This window comes from Phoenix dactylifera, chromosome 10, assembly GCF_009389715.1.
Source record: "Phoenix dactylifera cultivar Barhee BC4 chromosome 10, palm_55x_up_171113_PBpolish2nd_filt_p, whole genome shotgun sequence".
In the NCBI taxonomy this organism is placed as follows: Eukaryota; Viridiplantae; Streptophyta; class Magnoliopsida; order Arecales; family Arecaceae; genus Phoenix; species Phoenix dactylifera.
In genome coordinates, this window is record NC_052401.1 from 8938025 (window position 1) to 8950463 (window position 12439).

General features: G+C 38.1%; 1 pseudogene; it reads right to left on the reverse strand.

The window, feature by feature from the left end:
• Window positions 1-1901: 1901 nt before the first annotated feature.
• On the reverse strand, window positions 1902-7577 carry LOC120112242 (annotated as a pseudogene).
• Between the last annotated feature and the right edge of the window lie 4862 nt (window positions 7578-12439).

Sequence of the window (12439 nt, forward strand, 5' to 3'; positions counted from 1 at the left end):
ATGATCCGATTTATTAACCTAACTCGTGAATGACCCACTTTAAGCAGATTTGGATTTGACATAAACAGATTCAGGTCATAAACAGGTCAACTCGTTTATTAAATGAGTTGGATTCAAGTTTAGACCTTCGCTCATTGAATCCATTTTGACATGTTTAATAATTGAGTCAGGTCATAACCCTGCCCATTTAATCTATTTAAAATCTATTTAATCTATTTAGAACTTGCTTAACCTATTTATGATCGGTTTAACCTAACCCGCTTAACTTGTATAACCTATTTAAATCCATTTAATCTCTTAAAAATCCGTTTAACTTGTCTTGATCTATTTAATAAATGGATTATGTAGGTCGGGTCGGATAACCTGTTTTATAAACCGGTCGGAATCAAATAAAATTTTGACTGTTCAATAAATATGTCGCATTTGGATTGATAAATTTTTGACCTAACTCATATTTGACTCGGCTCGACCCGATTGCTACCTCTTGATCCATGCTGTCAGCATTGAACATAACAATTATACTCTATACCACGTGCACTATATGAAAAATGTACATAAACCCTTTTATTTATGTGCTTCCTTGCCCTTATTTGCCTCTTGGCCACAAAAAAGTATCAGGTGGACCAGAACCACCGTGGACCTAGGATAAAATCATCCTCGGTCGTGATGCTATTACACATAAACAAGAGAAAAAAAAATGAAGTGATTTTATTCTAAGTCTTCAACAGACCTGGTCCATCTAATAATTTCTCCTTACCCAAGCTCCTGCAAGTTCCTGCCCCACAATGTGAGCCCCATGTTTGGCATTGGGGAGGTGATTTAAAGAGGCGAGTCTTCCGCGTCACTAGAGTTTGGGCTGAAACTGAGTGGCTCTTTAGTAGAGTTATTATGTATTAACTTTGGGGCTCACTATTGGTGTAGTTTAACAAAATATCAGATAAGATATAATATCAAAGTTTGGGTGGCATAGGATTTGCTTAGGATACGCCGAGCTCCTTTGAGTTTGGGAGTGGGGATAGCCATGGTCCGTTGCAAATTTTGGCAATTAGCCATGGCCATTTCCAGTTAAATTAATTCAGCTCGCATTCAATAACAGAATATTTAAGTTAAAATTTGCTAAGTAAACAAGTTTCGTAGATTCTGTCTATCAAGTCATCACTGGCAGTGCTCTTTCCTTGGTTCGCAAATATCACGGGTTAGACATTCTCAAGGCTTCAAGTCTAGTTCATAAATTTATGTGCAACTCCTTTATATATATATCTTCTCCACACAAATATAAATACAAAAAAATCAAAATTTTCTTTATCAAATACTTCACCATAGACACTCTCATGTGGCTCTCCAACAAACAAAAAATTTGCCAAAATTCTGAGCTTTTCACATTATTTTAAGATAGCCTTCCCAATTCACATCAGTAATTCCTTTTCTTGCAAGTTTTTTAACTCCATGTTTCCTGCAAGTTTTTTCTACAGTAATGTTCACACTATGAGTTTGTTGTTAGTGGGATAGAGAAGGGAAAAGTTTTAGAAGGTAAACATGATAAGCAATTCTCCTCATACCTCGCAACTTTGATATTATCTAGTATAGTTAAAATATATTTTTTAAAATAACTTTATGTTTGTTTATGATAAAATATGATGGTGATCATAGTTTAACAATTATACATTTAGCAGTGACAGTGCACTCCCTGCCCCTCCCACCCCTTTTTCAAAAATCCTGGCTCCTCTATTGGCAGTGAGTGAGAAAAAAAAAGAAGAAAAGCCTTGACCAGCAGCTTTTATGTAGGACTAGTCATATTAAACATGTAATGGTGCAAACTATTCCTATTTCATTAGAGCATTACAAAAGACAGTAGAATGTTACAGGCAAAGTTTTATATTGAGCATTTTCATGAATTTAGCCTAGCTATTATGTGTATCGCATAATGCCAGGTCAAGCATGTTGCAAATTTGCACCTGCTGCTGAGCTGGAACTTGTCCTTCATTGTCTGTATCGAGAAAATACTGGAGAGGTAATTCATCCTTCCAAACAAGTGCCAAAGGCGTATTGCCGGTTTGATAATGAGCATGCCTGAAAAAGAACAGATGGCAGAATAAGCAAAAGAAAGGAAATGATGCAGGAATGCCTGATTAATATAATGGTTATAGAGTGTTAATCATAAATAATAACATGCTAAGATTTAAAATCACAATAATAGTGTATTTAAGTTTGAGAAATATATCTGCAAAAGACATATTGAATACGATTCTTCAATCACCTAGAATAATAGCGGCTGGATTTTTCCTTCTTTGCTTCTCACAAAAGATAGCCGTTAATGGGGCAAGCTATGAACCATATGGAAAGGAGAGGGGGACCTAGCCTTTATTCTAACAGAGAGATGACACTGCCATTTAGAATTTGTAAGTCAAAGTGCTGATATTTTATCATTAAGAAAATATTATTGTTTGAAATTTTTTATTTCTGTTGCAGGAAACCTGAGTTATATCCATGATGAGCATCATGTTTCAACAAACAATAATGACTATCATATGTCAATGTACAGTACAAATACAATCCATATTAAGATAAGCAACTTAAGCAGCATGATGGGTCAATTTACATTCAAATTTTAGTATAGAACAAGGAGAAAAGAACATAAATATAATGAGATCTCTAAAACATATCATTCTGACCTACCGGAGGAAGTTTACATGTACATACAGTTTTAGCATTATATTTAGTGATGGAATCAGTGCAAGAATTTCTGATATTTTTAAGGATGAATGAAGAGATCTAGTCACAATCATAAATTGGGACAACACTAAACCTGTATTTATGGTATGCAGCTGGAGTATTGCAAGCCCCGGTTTTTGAAAGCTTAGAATTCAACCTAAGAAACCTGAACTCTGCAGTGCAGTCATACAGTGAGTATCCTCACCAAACAAATCATGTCAATCACATAGTATGTTTGATCAGGCTGCAAGTCATCACCTAAATGTAAATTTCAGCTAAAGATACTGAAATGATTGCCAATCGAAAGACAATAAACAAAATTCATAAGAAATTCTGCTTACTCGCCTCATGAAATATGCAATCTAGAATACAATATGAATGTGCAGGACTTAACAAGTCCTTTCTCCTAGAGCCATTAGGCAATAAGGATGGAAAATGATGAAGGACAGAGCCATTCAGGAGCCTTCTCACCATTGGACATCAGAAGAAGCAGCAAAACACTCCTTTCCAGCAGGCCTCACAAAAAAGTACCTATATAAATTTCAAAGTATTGTAAAATATATACCATTTTTTGTACTAAATGACATCAAAATGAGTCAAACACAAATGAAACACAAAAGAGAAGAGAATCAAGTATGTGAAACAGCTTGACTACTAGATGTGAACAACAAATGAATTTGCTGTAAAATTGGTCATCCATGAATGTAGAACAGAAGCGTAGTGGAACAGAGCTGGCTATTACACACCCAAAGGTGAAAAAATCAATTAATAAATACTTCCATGCTTCCTAGAAGTTGAGGTGCCGGAAGGAAACAACAAGATCCTGGAGCAACTATAACTATAAGCAAGTTGACACATAACAAAATTAGTTGACATAAATATCACTGTGGTTATTTTCAACAACGCAGAAGATTGAAACACTATCTCGCACTCTGTCCAGTAAAAAGAGTACACTAGATTGATATTAATCACACAATGACTATACATAAGAAACGTGCATGGTGCTCTTAGTTGAGAGAGGTTGTATAATCACATAAGCTCAGTGGTGCAAGAAATAGATTGATGACTGGGTTTAGAATTGAAATTAATAAACCATAGGATTTTTAATGTCTACAAAATGGAGGAGTGGCCCAAAAAAAATGCAAGAATCAATTTTTCATTGTCGTGTCATAAAAATACCACCAACCGGTGTCAGCATATGCTAGGAAATGAGGAGGAAAAAATCCTTTGTGATAGAAAGCCTCTAATTTAGTGCACCAAAAAGGTAACAAAGGATCTTCCTCAGTTCAGAAATGAAACTTGCTTGGGGGCATGCGAGTTGATAATGTAGCAAGGACTATTAACTGATGTAACATACTCCGTGAAGTTTACGACTGCACTTTGACTAATTTAGAAGGAATGAATCAGATGTAAGGTTGACCTCCAAATCTTAGTAGCTGGTATATCCTATAGATGGTGTTGAATTCATACCTAAATATTGTTCCTTCTCTATAGCTCCAGCTTAACCAACATCTACCCACTATTTCATAAAGATTAATCAGAGTTCAAAAATAAAAATAGCATTGGATTGCCTTGACATATTTTTACCGAAGCCACAATATTTTCTTTTCAAATTCCATAATATAACAACAAAATGCACAAATCTCTAGCGTCACTTATACGCTTTCTAGGTTTTTATACGACTCAATTTACGCTCTACAGTGACCACACCCAATCGAGTCGAAAACTTTCGAATTCCGATCAAGTATTTTGGGTTAAATGAACGAGTCACGTCCGAGGCGAGGGGGGGATGCCGATCATCCACTCGGGAGCAATGAGCTGGCCTCCCTGCCCTTGATCTTGGAAGCCTGGACCGCGTTCAAGTCCCTCGCCGAAGCCGCCTTCGGCTCTGCGAACCCCGATTCGATCTGGACATGGTGGTCTTCGAGGATGGGGTCGGGAGAGGGGAGAGGGGAGAGGAGAGAGGAGAGAGGAGAGAGGAGGCGAGGCGGCGGGAGTGGAGGCGCGGTTGTGGGAGTGGGAGCGCCGCCGTGAGGTGGCGCTAGCTGATCGGAGATGGACAGGCGCTTGTACGGACGACGGAAATCGTGCGGCGCCATCATCCTTGGCTTCTTTGGCTTTTTCCTAGCGACGGTTCGCTGGGTTCGGTGCTGTCGGAGTCTTCAAACTACGACCAAAAATTCCATTGGGCGGCCGCGAAGCGAAGGGAACGTGAGGCAGACTTCGCATTTTGACACGTTTTTTTGGTGCCAGAAATCAAATTTTTTTTTACCAATAAAATCATCAATTCTATAATAATAATTAAAAAAAATTATGCACGTTTTTTTTTTCCGCCAAGCTTTTTCGCCCATTTTTTTCCCTCATCAAGCCATCTTTTCTATATGTGAGGTTCCTTTTTTTTCTTTTCGAGTCTCATTTTCCTCCAAATTTCTTTATCTTTTCTAAGATTTTTGCACCTAAAAATTCATATAGAATAATATATATATATAATTTTTTATATTAGACAAAGTTAGCAAACTTGCACTCCGTACTGGTACTTATGAATATCTTATTTTGTAAACTATATATCAATTTACTTAAAGGTGTGTACTAGCTTGCTAGATGACTTAATTTGCTTAGTTTGTCTTACATGATCATTTAGTATGTACTGATGAAAAACATATATTGGTAAATAAGGTGTTTTGAAAACTATGTATCAATTTGCTAGGATGTGTGTATTAGGTTGTTAGACAATTAAATTGCTAAATGTATATCATCTGATCATGCACTATGTATCGGGTGAATACTATATTTTAAAAACCATGCATTGATTTATCTAGAAGTATGTATTGGATTGTTAGATGACTAATTTACTTAGTATGTATTATCTAGCCATGTAGTATGTACCGGTTAAAAGCATACTCAAAATCAAGAAAGAAAGAGGATGTCGCACATGATTTTATTTTATTTTTTTTTTAAATCACGGGAATGACAACTCCATTAGTAGGAGAAGTTTCTGGTTTTTGAGGTTCTACTTTAATATAAGCACTTAGGGAAATATAGGAAAATAAGAAGCTCATCCCATATTTTCTTCTTTAGTGCTCTCACCACATATGATTTTTGTTTGCAAATTACTTGATTTACAGACATAGGCGACTCGTACAAGGTTTCAAAAATGCAATTTGGCAAAAACTAATAAATCTCCACGTGTGGCAGAGATTTGAGATGGTTGCCCTTTTGAATGCTAGCTTTCCAATCATCTATTTCCCTTTGTCTGAGATCTCAATCCTACTAAAATATCACCTATTTCTATCGAAGATCTTAGCATAGCAATGCCATTTCTATCTAAATTTTAGAGTATATGATATAATATTTCTTTAGTAATTCTTTCAAGATCCTAGCGTGTCATATGGGTTTGAATTTTCTAGATGTAAAAATATATATAAATATTTTCATATATCAGATGTTGGCTAATTAATGTTGCGTCTTCATAATTCTAACCTTCCTATGACATATAAGCTACCAATTTAATTTCTCCTTAAATAAGTTTCCGACTAACTATAGTTGCACCATCTGCCAAAATTTATCCTATGCATCTCACAAATCATAATTTATATTATAAAAATTATTAAAAGTTAAAAATTATGTATTTTAGAAGCCTCTAATCATACATCAAATGGAACAAACATTAATGTATGGTTGTGATAGTGTTAATATACAAAATTACTATATTATAGGGGCATGTAAATTAAAAATCCACCCCATTACTTTGATGTATACCTCATAAAATGCATGCATGCATATGTGTGTGTTTGTGTGTGTGTGTGTGTGTGTTAAAATTTAATGAATTTGAATGCTTTCAAACTATTAATCATGCAACACATTTAGAAATATTAGACCATTAAAATAATATATTTTTAGATCTCTTGAATGATCTCCAGAGGATTCCTTTTTTTTCTCTAAAATAGTTTTTTTTAATATAAATTATAATTAATGGCATGGTTTCTCCATATGGAATCTCTATTATTAATTTTGGATTGGTAGAATTGAGGCCTTAATCTTTCCAGAAAGAGAAAACCAACTCTATAGTTACATACATGCTTAGATATATATATAAAGCCTATCGATTTAGAGGAAAAAAAGATGATAAAGTATTGAAAGTGATATCCTATATTTCTTACAAGTCCAATCCAAATTAAATCTACTCAAAAAAAGAATAAAATAATTCATAAAAAGTAAGCAATAAAAATCATGCAAGTATCTAAACTCAAAGAAAGATTGGATGGAAGAGCAGCTAATCTGCATTTATCTTTTTGCTGCATCAAAAGGATAGAAGAAAGGAAGCTCTGGCAGTTGAGAATTTTGTGAGGTTTGGGATGCTTGCAGTTCCATTACTCCTATTTTCCATGATCCATCGTATTCTTATTGAAACTAACTATCCTAGCTTCTACGGACATGCAAATAAAGAAAAGCTCAACTTTTTTTCTTCCCATCAACAACTTCAACTAAAAGTCCTAACAAAAGATGTTACCAATTGATAACACACTACACGAAAAGAGAGATTTTCCGTCGCTAGGGAAAAGCATTGAAAAATTTTGATTCAGCGCCAAATTTTGTCGACGCTTCTAAAAAGTGTCGGTAAATCTTCAGAATTGACGACGCTTAAAAAGCGTCGTCGAAAGTCTGGACCTAAGACGATGCTTATAAGCGTCGTTGGAGGCCAAATCTTTTCACAACCGCTCACCCCTCTCTCGATCGATGCCCTAGCTGCCCCCTACGCCGACATCAATTTCTTAAAAATCTCTCCTCTCTTCTCCTCCTCTCATCGTCAGATCTCTTCCCTCTATAAAACTCCAGATTGACTCCTTCTCAGTCCCAGCCGCCATGCCCGACTCCTCCTTCCTCAAGCTCTCCCTCTTCGTCGCCGACGATCCCGCCAACCCTCTGACCGCCCGCTCCCCCCAGAGCTTCGCCGACGGTGCCGTCGGCCTCGGCAACTCCGTCAGGAAGAGGGTGTACTTCGGCGATGGCTCTGAGGTCCTATGGTGCTCTTCGAGATGCCGCCGCCTCCGGAGCCAGCCATGCCGTTCACGACAATCGATTTGTTGAACCACTGCTATCAGTGCAAGAAGAAGCTTGAGGGGATTGATGTCTACATTGTAAGTGGGTCCAGCCCACTTGGAAAGGCCCAGAAAGCCCATTAGGGCTTTACCTTTGTTTGCCTTTGCAGGACCCTGGGAGTGTGCGCGTGAAAGAATATAATAGGGAGGCGTGAATCAAAGGCTGCGGCACATAAAAACCCCAAAAACATAGAGCGGCTGTGAAGAAGAAAAAAAAGTCCACGACGCGTCAGCTCTTGGGATTTTGGGCAGAGGGCACAGTGACAGAAATTGGCATGCCAAACGAAGAAGAAATAAAGGAAGAAAAACAGGTTCTCTTTCTTTCTTTATTTTTATTGGGTGTGGTTTTTCGTATAATGATTTAACAAATTGGGTTTCTATCTAAGAGTTGTGTTGGATGCTATAGGAAGTTTATAGTATTCATTGTTAGAGATCTCATTACATTCTTGGGTTCATCACATTGTGGTGGTTTGGGTGAGATCATTGTTACTCTTAGGGAGGTGATATTGGAGTTTTTCTCAATTTGTTGTGAACTCAAATTTTGGGCATAAACTTGAGGGTTGTAAACTCTATATTTATTATAGTGGATTGATTGGATTTGCCCCGTGGTTTTTTCCCTCTACACTGGAGGGTTTTCCACGTAAATTTGATGTGTTTTCTTTCTGCTCTTAAGATGTTTGATATATTGCCTGTGTAAATATTGTTTCTAGTTGGCTTTGGTTTTGCCTTAGTTTATTCTGCAATATCCCTGTTTTGGACCCAACAAGAGGTATCAGAGCCGAGGTTGTGTGGGTGTGGAGATATTGTGGGAGTAGATGAAGAATTCTTCTGGTACCATGATGAAACTTAGTGCTTCTAATTATTCTATTTGGAAGCCTATGATGGAGGATATCCTTTACTGCAAGGATTTACATGAGCCCATTGAAGGTGCTAATGCTAAGCCAAAGGACATTAGTGATAGTGACTGGAAGAAGATGCACAGGAAAGCTATTGGGTATATCAGACAGTGGATTGATCTCAGTGTGTTCCATCATGTATCTCAAGAGACAGATGCCTACAATCTTTGGATGAAGTTAGAGGGTCTCTATGAGAGGAAGACAGCCCAAAACAAAGCCTTTGCAATTAGGAGGCTTGTGAATTTGAAGCTGAAAGAGGGAAGATCTATTGCTGAGCATTTGAGTGAGTTCCAAGACTTGGTGAATTAGTTGACCACAATGAAGATAGTACTAGATGATGAGTTGCAGGCATTATTACTGTTGAGTTCATTGCCTGAGAGTTGGGAGACTTTGGTGGTGTCACTTAGCAACTCTGTTCCTGATGGGGTGCTACAACTTACTCTGGTGAAAGATAGCTTGTTTAATGAAGAAACAAGAAGAAGAGATATGGGTAAGGACAGTGCACAGACTCTTGTTACAGAAAACAGGGAAAGAGGTAAGAGCAGAGATTTCAAGGGCGCGGTACTTCCAGAAGTTAGTCTAGTACAAGAGGAAAAATCAAGTGCTACTACTGTAATAAAGAGGGTCATATGAAGAAACACTGCAAGGCTTGGAAAAAGAAATTGAAAGAGGAAAAGAATCAGAAGAAGGCCAACAATGAAGACACCACTGCTTGTGTTTCAGATGAAGCAGTGGTAGTTCTCTGTGTGGGAGAGGACCAGTGTTGTCATGTTGCAGATCCCGATGTGGAGTGGGTAATTGACTCAGCATGTTTCTGTCATATCACTCCAAGGAGAGAGCTCTTCGCTATTTACAGAGCAGGTAAATTTGGCAGGGTGAAGATGGAAAATGACAGTTATGCTGATATTGTGGAAATTGGTGATATCTGTTTTGTTACTAATGTTGGATGCTCCTTTATACTCAAAGATGTGCGACATGTTCCAGATATGCGTCTGAATCTGATCCCTACTAATGCTCTTGATATAGCTGGGTATGATAATTATTTTGGCAACAGAAGATGGAAACTATCGAGGGGGTCAATGGTATTTGCTAGAGGAAAGCTTTGTTGCACACTTTATAAAACACAAATAAAGTTGTGCGGTGGTACAGTGAATATGACTGAAGACAATGCTTTACTAGATGTGGCACAGACGGCTGGCTCACATGAGTGAGAAGGGATTGCAGATTTTGGGAAGGAAGTCCCTCATTCCTTTCCATACAGGTATGCCATTGAATCCCTGTGATTATTGTTTACTTGGCAAGCATCATAGAATTTCTTTTCAAAAAATATCTAGTAGAAAACGCAATATAGTGGACTTGGTATATTCTGATGTGTGTGGTCCCATTGAAGTAGAGTCCTTAGGTGGCCGTAAATATTTTATTACTTTTATTGATGATGCTTCACGAAAAGTATGGGTTTATGTTTTAAGAACAAAATACCAGGTATTTCAGTGCTTCAAGCAGTTTCATGCCTTGGTGGAGAGAGAAACAGAGAAGCAATTGAAGTATCTTTGTACAGATAATGGAGGTGAGTACACATCTAATGAGTTTGAGAATTACTGCTCAGAGCATGGTATTAGACATGAGAAGACAGTTCTTGGTACATCGCAGCATAATGGTGTTGCAGAGAGGATGAATCGCACCATTATAGAAAAGGTCAGATGTATGTTGAGGATGGCTAAACTGCCTAAGCATTCTGGGGTGAAGCTGTACTTACTGCATGCTACTTAATCAATCGGTCTCCATCTGTTCCTTTAGGTTTTGATATTCCTAAAAAAGTGTGGACAGGGAAGGATGTTTCCTACTCTCATTTGAAGGTATTTGGGTGCAAGGCATTTGCACATGTGCCTAAGGAACAACGAGCAAAGCTTGATGATAAGGCTATTCCTTACATATTTGTTGGTTATGGAGATGCAGAATTTGGCTACAGGCTATGGGATCTAGAGAAGAAGAAGATCATCAGAAGTAGAGATGTGGTTTTTTATGAAGACCGGACCTTGGCAGACTTTGAAAAAGTAGAGAAGCCCAGTCAAACAGTTGAAGGTGTTTCTGACTTTACATCTATCTCTTTGCCTCCAGAAGGTGCCACTGATAGAGGAGAGATGCAAGTTGAAGACCAAGGTGATGAGCTAGTTGGTGATGAGGACGATTTGTTTGAGCAGGGGGAGCAATCTACTCTACCAGAGAGTGTTGAGCAGGGGGAGCAGCCTACTGTAGTAGAGCCTCAGGTTAGGAGGTCTACCAGGAAGCGTCGTTCATCAACTGGATACCCTGAATCAGAGTTTGTTTTGCTTACTGAAGAGGGGGAGCCAGAGAGCTTTTAGGAAGTGTAGACTCATAAGGACAAGCAGAGCTGAGTGACGGCTATGCAGGAAGAGATGAGTTCTCTACAGAAGAATGACACTTATGAGTTGGTAGAGCTTCCTAAAGGTAAAAGGGCTCTAGGAAATAAATGGGTGGTCAAGTGAAAGATGGATGGTGAAAAGCTAGTGATGTACAAAGCTCGATTGGTGGTAAAAGGCTTCAAGCAGAAGAAAGGTATTGACTTTGATGAGATATTCTCTCCAGTTGTCAAGATGAGTTCCATTCGAGTTGTTCTAGGTTTGGCGGCTAGCTTAGATCTTGAACTTGAGCAATTAGATGTGAAGATTGCTTTTCTCCATGGTGATTTAGAGGAAGAGATCTATATGGTTCAGCCAGAAGGATTTGAAGTAAAAAAAAAAAAGCACATGGTTTGCAGGTTGAAAAAAAGTCTGTATGGGTTAAAGCAGGCTCCAAGGCAATGGTATAAGAAGTTTGATTCATTCATGGTGGGTCATGGCTATACCAAGACAGAGGCAGATCATTGTGTGTATGTCAGAAAATTTTCTGATGGTAAATTCATTATTTTTCTATTATATATAGATGACACGTTGATAGTAGGACAAGATGTTCAGTTGATTCGCAGTTTGAAGGCAGAATTGTCCAAGTACTTTGATATGAAAGATCTTGGTGCAGCACAACAGATTTTGGGTATGCAGATTTTTTGTGATAGGAAAGCCAAGAAGCTGTGGTAATCACAGGAGATGTATATTGAGCAAGTACTTGAAAGGTTTAACATGAAGCATGCTAAACCAGTCAGTACACCTCTTGGTAGTCACTTCAGACTGAGTAAGAAGACTTGTCCTTCTATAAAGGAAGAGAAAGATAGCATGGCAGTAGTTCCTTACTCCTCTGCAATCGGAAGTTTGATGTATGCTATGGTTTGCATACACCCAGATATTGCTCATGCTGTTGGAGTTGTTAGCAGGTTCTTTGTTAATCCTGGAAAAGATCACTGGCAAGCAGTGAAGTGGATCTTCAGATACTTGAGAGGTAGCTCCAAGATGTGCTTGACTTTTGGGAGCTCAAAACCAATTTTGGAGGGCTATACAGATTCAGATATGGCAGGTGACCTTGATGGAAGAAAATCAACTTCAGGGTATTTATTTACTTTTGCAGGAGGAGCTGTATCTTGGCAGTCGAAACTGCATAAGTGTGTTGCCTTATCTACCACTGAGGCTGAGTATATTGCAGCTACTGAAGCAGGGAAAGAGATGCTTTGGATGAGACGGTTTCTCCAAGATTTGGGTTTGAAGCAAGATGAGTACGTAGTTCATTGTGACAGTCAAAGTGCATTAGATTTGAGCAAGAATGCTACATATCATTCACGTA